The sequence below is a fragment of the Eubalaena glacialis genome, chromosome 8 (assembly GCF_028564815.1).
Source record: "Eubalaena glacialis isolate mEubGla1 chromosome 8, mEubGla1.1.hap2.+ XY, whole genome shotgun sequence".
NCBI classification, from domain to species: Eukaryota; Metazoa; Chordata; class Mammalia; order Artiodactyla; family Balaenidae; genus Eubalaena; species Eubalaena glacialis.
Window position 1 is genome coordinate 103529681 of NC_083723.1, and position 13625 is coordinate 103543305.

General features: G+C 39.4%; 1 protein-coding gene across 2 annotated transcripts in view; it reads right to left on the bottom strand.

Annotated features, from left to right (window-relative positions):
- Positions 1–13625, bottom strand: part of GRM8 (glutamate metabotropic receptor 8) — a 761438-nt gene that overhangs the window by 203342 nt on the left and 544471 nt on the right. The window lies entirely within an intron of this gene.

Below are 13625 nucleotides of genomic sequence, written 5' to 3' on the forward strand. Positions count from 1 at the left end.
ATAAAAGCTATGAGAGGCAAGCACTAAATGACAGGGAGCAGACGGAATGGATGCCTAGCTCAGACTGTAAACAGCTGGAAGACTTCCTGGAGAAGGTGACCTACGAACTGAATTTTAAAGGAAGAGAATTTCAGGCAGATGGAATAGCACACTAGAAGGCTCAAAGCTGTGAGGAAATAGCCCACTTACGGCCCTGCAAGTACTCCAGCAAAGGTCTTAACTGGTTAGTGGCAGAAGATGGAAATGAAGGGTTTAACAGAGCCAAATGATTAAGGTTCTTATATGTCTTGCTAAGGATTCTGGATTCTATCCTAGGCTGTGGAGAGGTACTGAAGGATTTTAAGTAGTCAAGGGGGATGATCAGATTTGCATTTTAGAACGATTTCTCTGGCTGCAGCCATGTAACTGGGGAAGGATGGGGGGACATACCAATACAAAACGAATAGAGGATGATTATAGCAATTCAGGAAAGAAATTATGAGGGTCTTATCTTACTCTGAAGAAAGATATTAAAGAGCTAAGGAGGCAAAATATGATTGTTGATTACATGGTTAAGGAGATGGGGATAAGGGAAAGAGTGAAGGCAGGTCCAGGATGCCCTAGATTTCTGGCTTTGGCAACCAGGTAAAACGTGATGACATTCACAGAAACGGAGAGCAGCAGTGCGAGAGGAGACTTGACTCAAGGTAGATACAACTATCTTGAGTTACCGACCAAATGTCCTAGTGGAAACACAGGGCCACGACTAGGGTGAGGTGAGTGAGGCACTCAATTGGATGCAAATATTAAGGGGCAAAAAAACTCAGTAATCAGAATAAAGACTACATTAATGAAAAAAAATTTAAACCAAAATTAAGGCAGAAATTCATGAACAAAATATCAAAATATTAAAAAAAGGCAGCATCAGTACCAGTGGCATGCCATCACATGGAGCCACCTTGGAGGAAAAGAAAAATCAGGAATACCTATCCTGGTACAGGATGCAGTGGCCACACCCGGAAGCCCTGGCTCCTTAAAGGAAGCTGTGATTGAGAGAGATCGGATAGTCCTCAGCTGGGCAGGAGGTTTACAGAAGGTGTGTTTTGTGGGTTTCCCCCCAGCTTTATGGAGGTATAATTAAAAAATAAAATCATAAGATATTTAAAGTGCACATTGTAATAATTTGACATATGTATACATTGAAAAGAATTCCTCCCACCTAGTTGTTTAACACAAGGGAGGTGTTCTTATTTCTTTTTACTCTTCTTTTATGAGAGAAGAAACTTGAACATATCTGCTGTCTGAGGTTAAAAAGGGCTGGCGATGGAGGGAGGGCTTTGGGAGCAGGAAGGCAGAGAAGCACAGGGAGAGATGGGGCTGGAGGGAAGGAGAGGAAGATGGGGACTGATGTAGGTAAGTTAGTAAAGGTCTTCAGAACTAAGGGAGTTTCCACTTAGGAACTGACAGTGAAGGAAAGAGCTTTTATTGTCTGGATAACACATCAGCATATCATCCCTCTGCAGATCATTCTTTTTATCTTTTGTAATGTTTATAACATTTCCTCACATCTTTCTGCATTTTTTCCCATCCCCAAATTTAGAGGAATTAGTATGCCATACTTATCTCCCATAATCCCCCTCTCTTTTGAGCATCAATCAGCAGTTACTAATGTGAAGCTTCAGCAACGGAAGAACAAAGAAGCATTAAAAACTGTTTGATGAAAATAATAGAAGCAGTGCTTAAGTGCTGCTCACATCGTTTCAAAAATGCTCTTACCCAACCTTCAGGTGGAAATTATACTCAAGGCTGCAATGGCTGGATCCCCAAGTTCACCACAGTCTGCACCTTAGAGCAATTTTCCCATAAAACAGTTCTTTTATTTTAGTAATAAAATATCTACTAAAAAGGTGAAAAACAATGCAAGCAAATGCAGTAAATGTTTGTTATTCGGAGAAGCAAGTTATTCCTTTGTGCACTACCATTGTTTGAGCTAAGTTCCAGAGGTTGATACTAATGGAATGGATTGCAGAACTACTTCTCAAACATGCTAAGTATCCAGGCTGTCAAATTAAAGGAGTCTCCAAGGCTGGTGTTTCTCTGGTCATCTTTAATTAGGAAATACTCTGGTGGAACCCTCACAATTAATCTTAAGAGTTGTTTTTCTCCTACAGTAAATGGAAGGGGAATTTTTAAAGTATATGTAGTGGCTTGCTCTTTGTTGTAATTTTATTTAGTGGAGTTTGTTACAAAGATTGAGATATAATAAATTGCTCTATTTTCCCCCGTGGAAGGAAAACTAAACAAATAAACATAAATTTGCAGGAAAATTAACAAAAGGGATGCTTATCTTTTATATTATTTTATCAGTATTTAACTTATATTAATATTATTTTTCGGTTGCATCCATGTCACAAAACACTCCAGGCATATCAGGGTATGTGCTACTCACTAAATGTAAGTATATGTTTAGTAATGCTTTTCCACCTCTGGGATCTATTTGGGAAGGAAAAGTGTCATGTTATTTTTCTATACCTGGAATGATCCAGACTTATCTGCCTGTTAACACTTTATCCATCTGATGTTTCCTACAACATCCAGCCTTACCTGATAAGCTATTTTTTCTTTAATTTATCAGTTATTGACTATCATAAATCAATGGATAAAACAATGAAGAAATGAATTAATTGATCAACGGGGTCAGATTCTATGGGCTACCTATCTTTGTGACCCCAGTAGAGCCTACCATAGTGCCTGGAACATCAGCAAGTCAAATAAATAATTACCAAATTATTAATTACGTGTGTATTGCACAGATTGGAATACATTTATATTTACTTCAAGGAATTCTCCCTAAATTATAATCATAGCTTCTGAGGAGAAAAGCATATATTTCCAGCAACCTGATCCTTAAAATCTTCAGAAGCACTTTTTCTGTAAAGGGAAATAAACTTTCTTTTAAATGTGGTGGGAGAAGCTGGTGGATGATTTCTGAAGGTCTGGCTGCTGCCCTCAAGGCTTAGCAATCACCTGAACCTGAGGGACTTTTATCTAACCTTATCCCTGCACCTGACTGCCAAGCAGAGCTAATCACTTAAGTTCCAGTGAATTAATGGGTTCATCTGTAAAACACGATTGCTATCAAAGGACTTCAGAGGAAAAGACGAATGATACAATGACCGAAATGATAGTAGATTTAAAGATTCAACAATGCTATCAAAATTCAGGGCAAAGCCATTTTCCATACTGTCCCTCAAGTGTAACTGTGCTGCTTTTATGAGGATCGAATTCAATAAAAATAAGCTTATAAGAGCTCTGTCGTGCTGTTTTGTATATGCTGGATTGACGCCAAATGTCAATCCCCTTGCTTTCAAAATTTTAAAATGGAAAGCAATGGGAAAATTCATGATATTTTCATTAGACGCCCAAGGACTCTGGACTTCAATGGACAAAACACACCCCCTATGACTTTGTAAAGACGGCTAACTAGAAAAGCAATTCATACATTTCTTTTTATCACCTTTTTCCTCTTCTATTTCCTTTCATTTTTCTACTACATTTTGAATTTGACTTTTATGTTTCTGCATCTGAAGCAGTCGGAAGGTTTCTGCAGACTCCAGGGTGCCATTTTCAGTGTCTGATGAGGTTCTCCATTCGATGTGTGTCAAAAAGTCATTTCCAGGCTCCAGATAAAGAGCCAGGGTGCCCCAGAAGTGCCCTAACCCCCCTGGGGGCTTGCTTGCCTGAGCTGGTTGTATCCTTCTAGCTGCAATGCATATGTTTCAGGGCAATGATAAATATTGGCTCAAAGGAGAGTGATGGAAACTATTCCTCAGAGAAATAAGATCTGCGTCTATTGAAAAACTGATTTTTTTCCAGGCACTGTGACATCTGTTCAGGGTAACTAAGCATCGCTGCATAAGGGGATAGAGGACATTAACTGAACTGGTGTTGGGTCCACAATGAAATAGAAGAACATCAGAACCAAGGCAGACACTGTTCAGATAGTTCATAGGGTCCTTTTAATCACCCACTTGACTTTACACATCGATTTAATATGTGGGAGGTTGGTATAGAGCAGACAGAACAACTGTAATTGCACAATATTGGGACCACTAATGAACATAAAAAGCCGTTTCATGTGCAGTGTTTGAAAGAAATCATGTTGGACTTAAAGGAAATCAGGAATCCAAGAATTCAATTCAAAGAAAATAAAGCTGAAGACTGTATCAGAATCAAATACCTCATACCTCTACATTCAAGCAATTAATGACTGATTTTTAAGAAAACCTATTTCTAAAAAAAAAAAAAAGAAAACCTATTTCTGCAAGAATGCCAAGTAATCTTTTTTAGATCTCACTTTTAAATATTTCTTACCATGTTCTCATTCGTTAGCTCAATTGATTCTCTTAAGAATCCTATAACTAAAAAGTTATCATAATCTACATTTTAGAGTTTAAAAAGTTGAGAGAAATAAATTACATAATTTGATAAGGGTGGTAAAGGGGCCTCTAGAACTCCAGGCTCAGTTGAGTGCACCCAGCCCAAGGCCATTCTCACAACACTTGATGAAATAAAAATGTCTATTATTTATTTTTAAGTTATGTTCAGCCAAAAAAAGCAGCTACCTAAGCTCTCAGATGCCTAAAAATCAGTGCAACAAAATTTAATTTTTTGATAGTCATAAAACAGTGGAGAAAATAATGTGGTCTTCTTCTCCAGAGACTTTAAGTGTTTATGTTCCTAAGTCAAAATTCCATCCTGACCTAAGAACAGTAAATTTGTTTCTATGCTATATTTCCCACATTGTCCCATTACTTGCTTCCTCCCTCTCTCCATCCCTCCCTTCCTTCTTTTAATAAACATGTATATATAACTAGTAATTACCAAGCACTTGAAATGCTCTGGGCAGTGCGCTAGGCTCTCCATGGCAAACATTTTAAACTACAATAAGAGAAGCAGGAAGCAATGAAATGAGTCAGCTATTATGGGAATCAGTTTAGTCACAGTTGCTCCCAGCTGCAGCCTCAGAGTGTTGGGTTGGGCTGAATTGCAACCACATGCAATGCAGAGCCGTAGGAGCACAGTGGACCTGTCAGTTCACACTGCAGGCCCATTTATAGCTCTTATCTTAGTTAATACCATTGCTTATATATGTAAAAGGTACTTATGAATTCTCATACAAAATATGGAAGGGACCTCAAGATACTTCTAGTCTCCTGGTTCTCAAATCTAACCATGTACCAGAGGCACTGGTGGTTTTTATAAGGAACAGATTCTTGAGCTTCACCAAGGACTTCATTATTTCCAGGAAGGAATTAAAAAAATAAATCTGTGTTTCTAGTAAACTCTTCCAGTGACTTCTGAGTAGCCTGTTTAAAACGGTATTGGAAAACCTTAGACTATAGTCTTCCTTTTGATTTTTATTATTACAAGATCTAGAATTGAATTCAAATGGTCAGGTTTTGTGAGAAATGCTTCTGTTTAGTCTTGGAAATACCACCAGCAGTAGAAAATGGCTTATAGTCCACTTAATCCCAGCCATTGGAGATGACAGAAGCAAACAGAGTAACCAAGGAGGCTAGGGTAGGGAATCTGGACCCCTCTGCGACAACCTAAGAAGTGAGTCTGCCAGACGGTAGTGATCATTATAAGTGGGCTGCCTGTATCCCCTGGTGTGTTTTGGACAAGCCCATCTCCCATGCCCTGCTTGTGGCATGGTGACAGCGGTACAACCTGAAGCCAGAAGTTTTGGGACAGTGGTTTCCTGATTCCCCCACTTCCTGATGAGGCAGTGCTGGTGGACCAGTTCTGGGGTGGTGTTCTTGGGTTCACCCTCGAAGGTCCAATCTGGAGCTCTTCCCAAGCCTTCCCAACAAACTGTAAGCACTCATCTATCATGTGAGATTCCTTCCTGCTAAAAATGGAGTGGTTTCTGTTGTCTGTTGAAGAATAGCAAGTGATAAGGACATGAAGAATGAAAAGGAGGCAGGTGACAAACCAGGAAAAGAGAATTCTAGGCAGAGAGAACAGCAGGTGCAAAGGGTAGTGAGGCTGGAAAAGGGCTTGGCACATTCAAGGAACAGAAAGGTCATTGGTGTTGGAACAAACAGGTGGGAATGGGAAGGATGAGATACAGTAGAAGGCAGATAAGGTCTATGCCAGTGAGATCAAGTTCAGATTTTTTCCCAAGTACATTGGAAAATCAATTAAGAGTTTCAATCAGGCATGATCTAGTTTTAAAAACTTACTCTGGATGCCTTGTAGAAAAAGAAAGCAGGAAGACTAGTTATGGGGCTGTTTCAGCAGTAGTGGTGGTGATAGTAGTAGGAGTAGTGATAGCAATGGTAGTAGTAGTAGCAGCAGCAGGGAGGGAAAGGAGGAATTAAAGATGAGTCCTCGGGCTTCCGTGGTGGCGCAGTGGTTAAGAATCCATCTGTCAATGCAGGGGACATGGGTTCGAGCCCTGCTCCGGGAAGATCCCACATGCTGCAGAGCAACTAAGCCCGTGTGCCACAACTACTGAGCCTGCACTCTAGAGCCCGTGAGCCACAACTACTGAGCCCTCGTGCCACAACTACTGAAGCCCACACGCCTAGAGCCTGTGCTCCGCAACAAGAGAAGCCACAGCAACGAGAAGCCCGCGCACCACAATGAAGAGTAGCCTCCACTCACCGCAACTAGAGAAAGCCCATGCACAGCAACGAAGACCCAACACAGCCAAAAATAAATAAAATAAATAAATTAAAAAAAAAAAAAAGGTGAGTCCTCAGCTTCTAGCTGAATCAAAGGATAGATGTGGTACAATTCACTGAAATGGGAACTCTTGGGATAGAATAAGTTTGTGTTTAAGGCATCAAGAATTTTTTTTGCACAACTTGAATTTGAGATGCTAACTGGACATCTAAGAGCCTATGTCAAGGAGAGGTTGTAAATAAGAGTCTATAAAAGAACAGTTTTCCACCTGGAGACCCTCATCTGAACCAGGTCAAATTTTTTAAATTACAAGAGTCAGGAAAAAGCCCTCTGAGCACGGCACATCCAAGCGCCTATTTCTTATATTGGCTATTATCAAAGACCGTAGGCAGTTCCACTCTATTAACCCTACTACCACCTCCCCTGTGTTTTCTCTGAAATTCATGAACACTTCCTCAGATCCAGTAAGGTCTGGACCTCTCCTGCCTAGTTACCATCAACAAAAAACTAAATCAGGCTCTCTGGTCATCTACAAGCCTCTTACTGCATGTTTGCTTCATACTTCTAACACAGACCCTGAGACAGTAACCTCCAGTCTTCTCAATTTTCTCTGATAACTACCTAGAGAAGCTGACTTGCTCTTCTTTATAAATACATTCACAACATCAATAGCTATGATGTGCCATGATGCCAATCTCCTTGTTGTTGTGTAAACTTGCCCATCCCATATGCATGTTTTATCATCATAATCATCAACATCATTGTGGTGGTAGTTGTTTTCATAATTGCTACATATTGAAAACTGGCTATATCAGTCATTCTTTGAAACTATGCTTTATTTCCACCTAAGTATATTTGCATGCATGAAATCTTTACAGGGAGAATACATACAGATATATGTGTTGACACACCTATGTTATGTATATATACATATGTATGTATATATGAATGTATGTATGTATATGTACATGTATATATATAAAACCAGCATTTTATCATCAATGTTATTTTAATTCACAGCCATTGAAACATACAAAACTTTTAAGATTTCACTATCTGAAAATATGGGAGAGCTCCAAAATGTTTAAGTGTTCAACCTTTAAGATGAAAGTATTCATCATAAAGAAAAAGAAAAAAAAGATCTTGGCATATTTAGAAATGGCAGTAAGTAACCAAAGGACCGTTTCTTTTAGGAAATTTCACTATGTTAACTTCAAACTACTTATTATTTTACATGTCATCTAGTTTGTTAAAACCTAAGGCAAGTAAAGAAGATCCAAGCAATCATTAAATATATCACTAGGAAATGAATTTTAGATAAAAGTTCCATTATTTTAAGATAGGAGAGAACACAAAAAGGTTGCAAGGGTTGGTATTAATTTTAATGTCACTGACAGTATATTTAGTAGAAAGAATATGCAAGTGATATCAAGTGTTGTTTCTTTTTGTTTCAATATCCATGTGAACCTGAGAGAAATCACCTATTACACTGGGAAAATGTATAAAGAAGGTGATTAGTTAGGGCCCTCCAGAGAAACAGAACCAACAGGATGTGTGTGTATATATATATATGTATGTATTTCAATATATATATTTAAAGAGATTTATAAGGAATTGGCTCATGCACTTATGAGTCAACAATTATGGAGTTCAACAAGTCCCAAGTCAGCAAGCTGGAGACCCAAGACAGCCACTGGTGTAGTTCCAGTTTAAAGGCTGTCAGGCTCAAGATACAGGAAGAGTCAATATTTCAGTTCAAGTCTGAAGGCAGGTAAAAGCCAATGTCCCAGTTCAGAGGCAGTCAGGCAGGAAAAATCCTCTCTTACTCATGGGAAGGTCAGGCCTTCAACTGATTGGATATGGCTCATCAACATTGGGGAAGGCAATCTGCTTTACTCAGTCTACCAATTTAAATGTAAGTCTGAAAATACCCTCATAGAAACACCAAGAATAATGTTTGACCAAATATCTTGACTCCTTGTGTGACCCAGTCAAGTTAACACATAAAACTGATCATCACAGTAGGTCAACATTCTCTCAGGATACAGGATCTTTTGTCTTTTCTAAAACTCCATACTAAAGAAAAGACTAACATGAATAGTAACTGACAGAGAGAGTACAAACCACTCTAAGTCTGGTTGTAAAAAGTATTATGTGCATTTTCCTCAGATCCTTATTTCCAAAGACTCCCGTTATTCAATATGCTTCATCCATACCCAATATCTGCCATATCAACTGCAAAAGTCAATAAAACACTCACTAAGACCTTGGTCCTTTTTACCTCATGCCTACCTGGCAGTCCTATCACCAGTCTTTCTTCATAACAATCCATTTCTACACAATTACTTGATAAATCTTCCCCAAATATTACTATCATCACAACCCTCCCATAGTCAAGAACCTACAATGTCTCACCAGAGCAGCAAAGGCAGATTAACTTTCATCTCTACAAAGAGGCTATGGCTATTATTACGTATTAGACATTACAAAAATTAAAAGTTAAAGTCCCTACATTCACCTTTAGAATTTCAAAGACGAGTCAGAATTGTAAGCAAAGTGGAAACAAAATGAGTATTCTAATAGTACATGGGGTGTGCATTATTACAAGCAAACTGACTGCCATCAGCTGTGTGTATTGGGGGAAATGGAGTACCAGTAAATATGTCATCTTAGTGGTGTTTCTTTCCTTCAACAACCGTTTATTTAGTGTCTTCTACACCCTAGTCTACACTAGGATTGGGGTTTCAAAACGTTAAAGGCACAGCCCCTGACCTTATGGAACTCAGAAAACTAGCAAAAGTAATTCAATAATGACAGTATCCACTTATAGAAGGCTAACTTTAAGCCAGACATTTGCATTCTCTAGCATAGCTAGACACACAGTAGGTGTTTAATAATAATCTATGTGATACAATTGAATTAGATTAGGAAACATTTAAATTTAGGCATTCGAATTTAATAATGTATTTATTTTTCCTTTCGAAAAGGCTAGCCTGATCTCTTTCTTAAAATAGTTTTTTTTTCCTTCCTTATATATAGTCCATCTTAGACTCCTGTCTTTTCAGTCTAATTGGCCTAATTTAAAAATCATGTTGGCAGCAGTATTTTCCATAACTATCTGGAGTTATAAAGCAGTTACCCAGAGAAGTGTATTTGACAGCTAAGTTATTTCTCTACAGAAATGCACTGAAATTTAGAAAGAGATCAGTTAGGCTTGTAATAACTACAGTTTTTCTATAATACCTTTTACTCCCCTGTGGTGTCTACCTATGTCATTCTCTCAGAGTCCCGAAGGTGAGTGCTGCTAGAAAGTATGACTTCATGATGTGACCTACCCACTTTTGCAGCAACCCCTTCTTAAATGCCCCTACGGAATGTTGGTTCTCACCTCCTCCCTCTGGTCCAAAACTTCTAGTGCATCTTTTATTCCATCTGTGCCCAGAAACTTCAAAAGCCAAGAAACTTCGTTCTCCCTGAGGGTGTTTTAAAGTATCACTCTACTCTCATGTACAGACAGAATATTTGAGAACATTTGTAGGCAGAAGACAAAGTATCAGTGAAGAGGGACAGACTAAAGAAGTGGCAGCAATTGAGAGAGGAAAGCATGAAAGAGAAGAGGAAGGATCATGAACATGAGTGCAGGGGTTATTCTCCAAACAAGGCCACTGATCTCCTCCTCCATCAAAGAAGAGAGGCAATAAACATGTCAAGGGGAGCAGGAAAAAGATAGTTTCTTTAAAAATTTTGTGAGGTGGAAAAAAGTAACTACAGGAGACCCTAGAGAGTCTACACATTTTCCTTAAAGAAGTAGGGAGTGAGATCATTCGCTTGGGAAGTGCAGCTGATTACGAAAAAGACTTAAGGCCACTTCCAAGATGTCTTTGGGCATGTATAAGAAGTTAATAATTGTGGTGAGAGCCCAAAGGAAAGTGGACGGCACAAATGTATACTGGTGTAGTCACCAGAATCCCATAGCTTTCAGCCAATTCTGGACAGGGAAGAGGTCGAAAGTGTGAACAACAGACCTGATCCTGGAGACAAATAATTCTAGGGACCGGAAATGGAAAGCCTTAGCGTGACTGACAGGTCCAGGCTTAGGAAGCTGGTGGGACAAACAGGAGCCTGCACATACCATTACTGTGACCCGTCCAGGGACATGAGTGGCAGGGGTTAAAGAGTTCATAGACACAGCCAACCGTTGCCCTCCTTTATGCTGGGAGAGCAGGTCAAACTTGGCTGAGACACACAGCTGTGAACAGGTTTTCCCAAAAAGAGACAATTGAGAAAAATAAAGCAGGTCAATAACCATGCTGTCTCTACACACAATTTTCTCTACAAATTTTCAATATAGCCTTTATTTCTACTTCAAAGATTGTGACATCAAATATTTGAAAATACATTTTACCCCATATTATATATTACCAATTTACATGTTTGTAAAAATTAAAATTCACAAAGCAATTATTTAATCAAATAATAGACCTTAAGTTAGCAGTTCTTTTGGTTAATATCTGAAGAATTTTATGGAAACATCTCTTTACATAGAAACCATGCTGAGAACAAAAATTTATGATTATCTAAAAACTGTTTTCTATTTCTAGAAATAACTCTTTCACAAGAACATAGTTGAGTGGATCCCTTAATTTGAACAGTGATGCCTTTCAGAATTGCAGTGAGTTATTTCTATTTTCTCATTTTTCCAGAGAAAAGGCTAAACTTGCTCCATATAGGGAAGTTTAAAAAAATGCATTCTTTAAGGACCAAATGTGTTCATACCTGACTATTTCAGAATCAGGTTCTGGAACAGGGGAAAAGATTTGATTCACAGAGGTTTTGGGTTTTGATTCAGAAATTCCACAACCTGCCATGAATCAGGTAAAAGAATTTGCGATGATGAGCTCTGCCTCTGTGCTGGTGAGTTCCTCTGCTGGTCAGAGGTGGAGGTCAGGACTTGTCAGGGTAGTCTCCATTGGCTACTTTGCAAGGGCATCATGGCCACTGAGAGTCAGAGGTAGACGTAACCAGATGCTAACTTTAGATTTTCCATTTGCTTTCCATTTCCAATCTCTAGAATTGTTTGTCTCTGGAATCAGCTCTGTTGTTCATGTTTTCTACCTCTTCCCTGTCCAGACTTGACTGAGAGCTACAGGATTCTGGTGACTATACCATTATACATTTGTGCCATCTACTTTCCTTTGGGCTCTCACCACAATTATTAACTTTTTACAGATGCTCAAAGACATTTCTCATGGAGGTGGCCTGAAGTCTTTTTCATAATTTGCTGCACTTCCCAAGCAAATGATCTTACTCCCTACTTCTTCAAGGAAAATGTTTAACTCTCTAGGGTCATCTTACTTTTCTCCACCTCAAAAGAAAATTAACGTATAATCAATATTATACGCTGTGAGAGAATGTAAATACCTGGCTTTTGGAGTCAAAAGATGTGAGTCCAATTCCTAGACTAGTCACTTAAAAGGTAGGAGGTTTGGGCTTCCCTGGTGGCGCAGTGGTTGAGAGTCTGCCTGCCAATTCAGGGGACACGGGCTCGAGCCCTGGTCTGGGAAGATCTCACATGCCGCGGAGCAACTAGGCCCGTGAGCCACAATTGCTGAGGCTGCGCGTCCGGAGCCTGTGCTCCGCAACAAGAGAGGCCACGATAGTGAGAGGCCCGCGCACCGCGATGAAGAGTGGCCCCCACTTGCCGCAACTAGAGAAAGCCCTCGCACAGAAACGAAGACCCAACACAGCCATAAAATAAAAATAAATAAATAAAAATAAAAATTAAAAAAAAAAAAGGTAGGAGGTTTTAGGAAAGTTACTTAACCTCTGTGAACCTCAGATTTTTTTTTACCCAAAAAGTGGGTGACATGCACTTTACAAAGTTACTGTGAAGAATAAAACAATAAATGAGAATATATTTGAGCATTTGCATAATTCTTGGCACACGGTCAATAAATGGTCACAGTAGGCATTACTCATTTTTTTTTTAATTAATTAATTAATTTATGGCTGTGTTGGGTCTTCGTTTCTGTGCGAGGGCTTTCTCTAGTTGTGGCAAGTGGGGGCCACTCTTCATCGCGGTGCGCGGGCCTCTCACTGTCGCGGCCTCTCTTGTTGCGGAGCACAGGCTCCAGACGTGCAGGCTCAGTAGGTGTGGCTCACGGGCCCAGTTGCTCCGCGGCATGTGGGATCTTCCCAGACCAGGGCTCGAACCCGTGTCCCCTGAATTGGCAGGCAGACTCTCAACCACTGCGCCACCAGGGAAGCCCGGCATTACTCATTTTTAACATATTGGTCCTTGCAACAAAGAGGCATATTTTGAAAGTAATTCTTTTAACATAAAGTAAATATAGATTTTATTTTCTAAACTTTATTAAGTGGTCAAAGTTGAAATGTTTATTCAATAAAGTATTCATCAGTATGAATGGTTTTAATCCCATAGGAATTCTGCTGCAATCAAATACCAGTAACCTGGGAGGCATAGTTCAGGTATGGTTCTAAAAGGAAAAGGAGGCATAAAGAAGCTTGTAAATGATTTCGTCAAGCCTTCAGTTCGTTCCCATGAAACTACACTATTATAGTCTGTGACAGTCACCATGTGTGAAAGATACAAGGGCCTTGGAACCACTGAGAGAACTTACAGAGGTGTGTTATTGGGAAGGCCTTGTGATAGTTCAAGTTTACCCAGGCTGCAACCCAAGATAGTACTTAGCTGGGCAATCTTTCTCTGGAAAAATGCACACAATTCACCAGGCCTCCAGGGAGCTGGGAAATTACAAATAGACAGAGACTTGAGGAGTGGGTGGATTTTTCTTTTCTTCAAAGCAGCAGCTGTTAGGATAAAAGGCAATCTCGAGTCTTTAAAAAGGAAATCAAGAAATACAAGGTGTTTACTGATTTCTTTAGCAAGTTCTATTTTTTCTCTTCCTTTACTTCTCTCTAAATTCCAATGT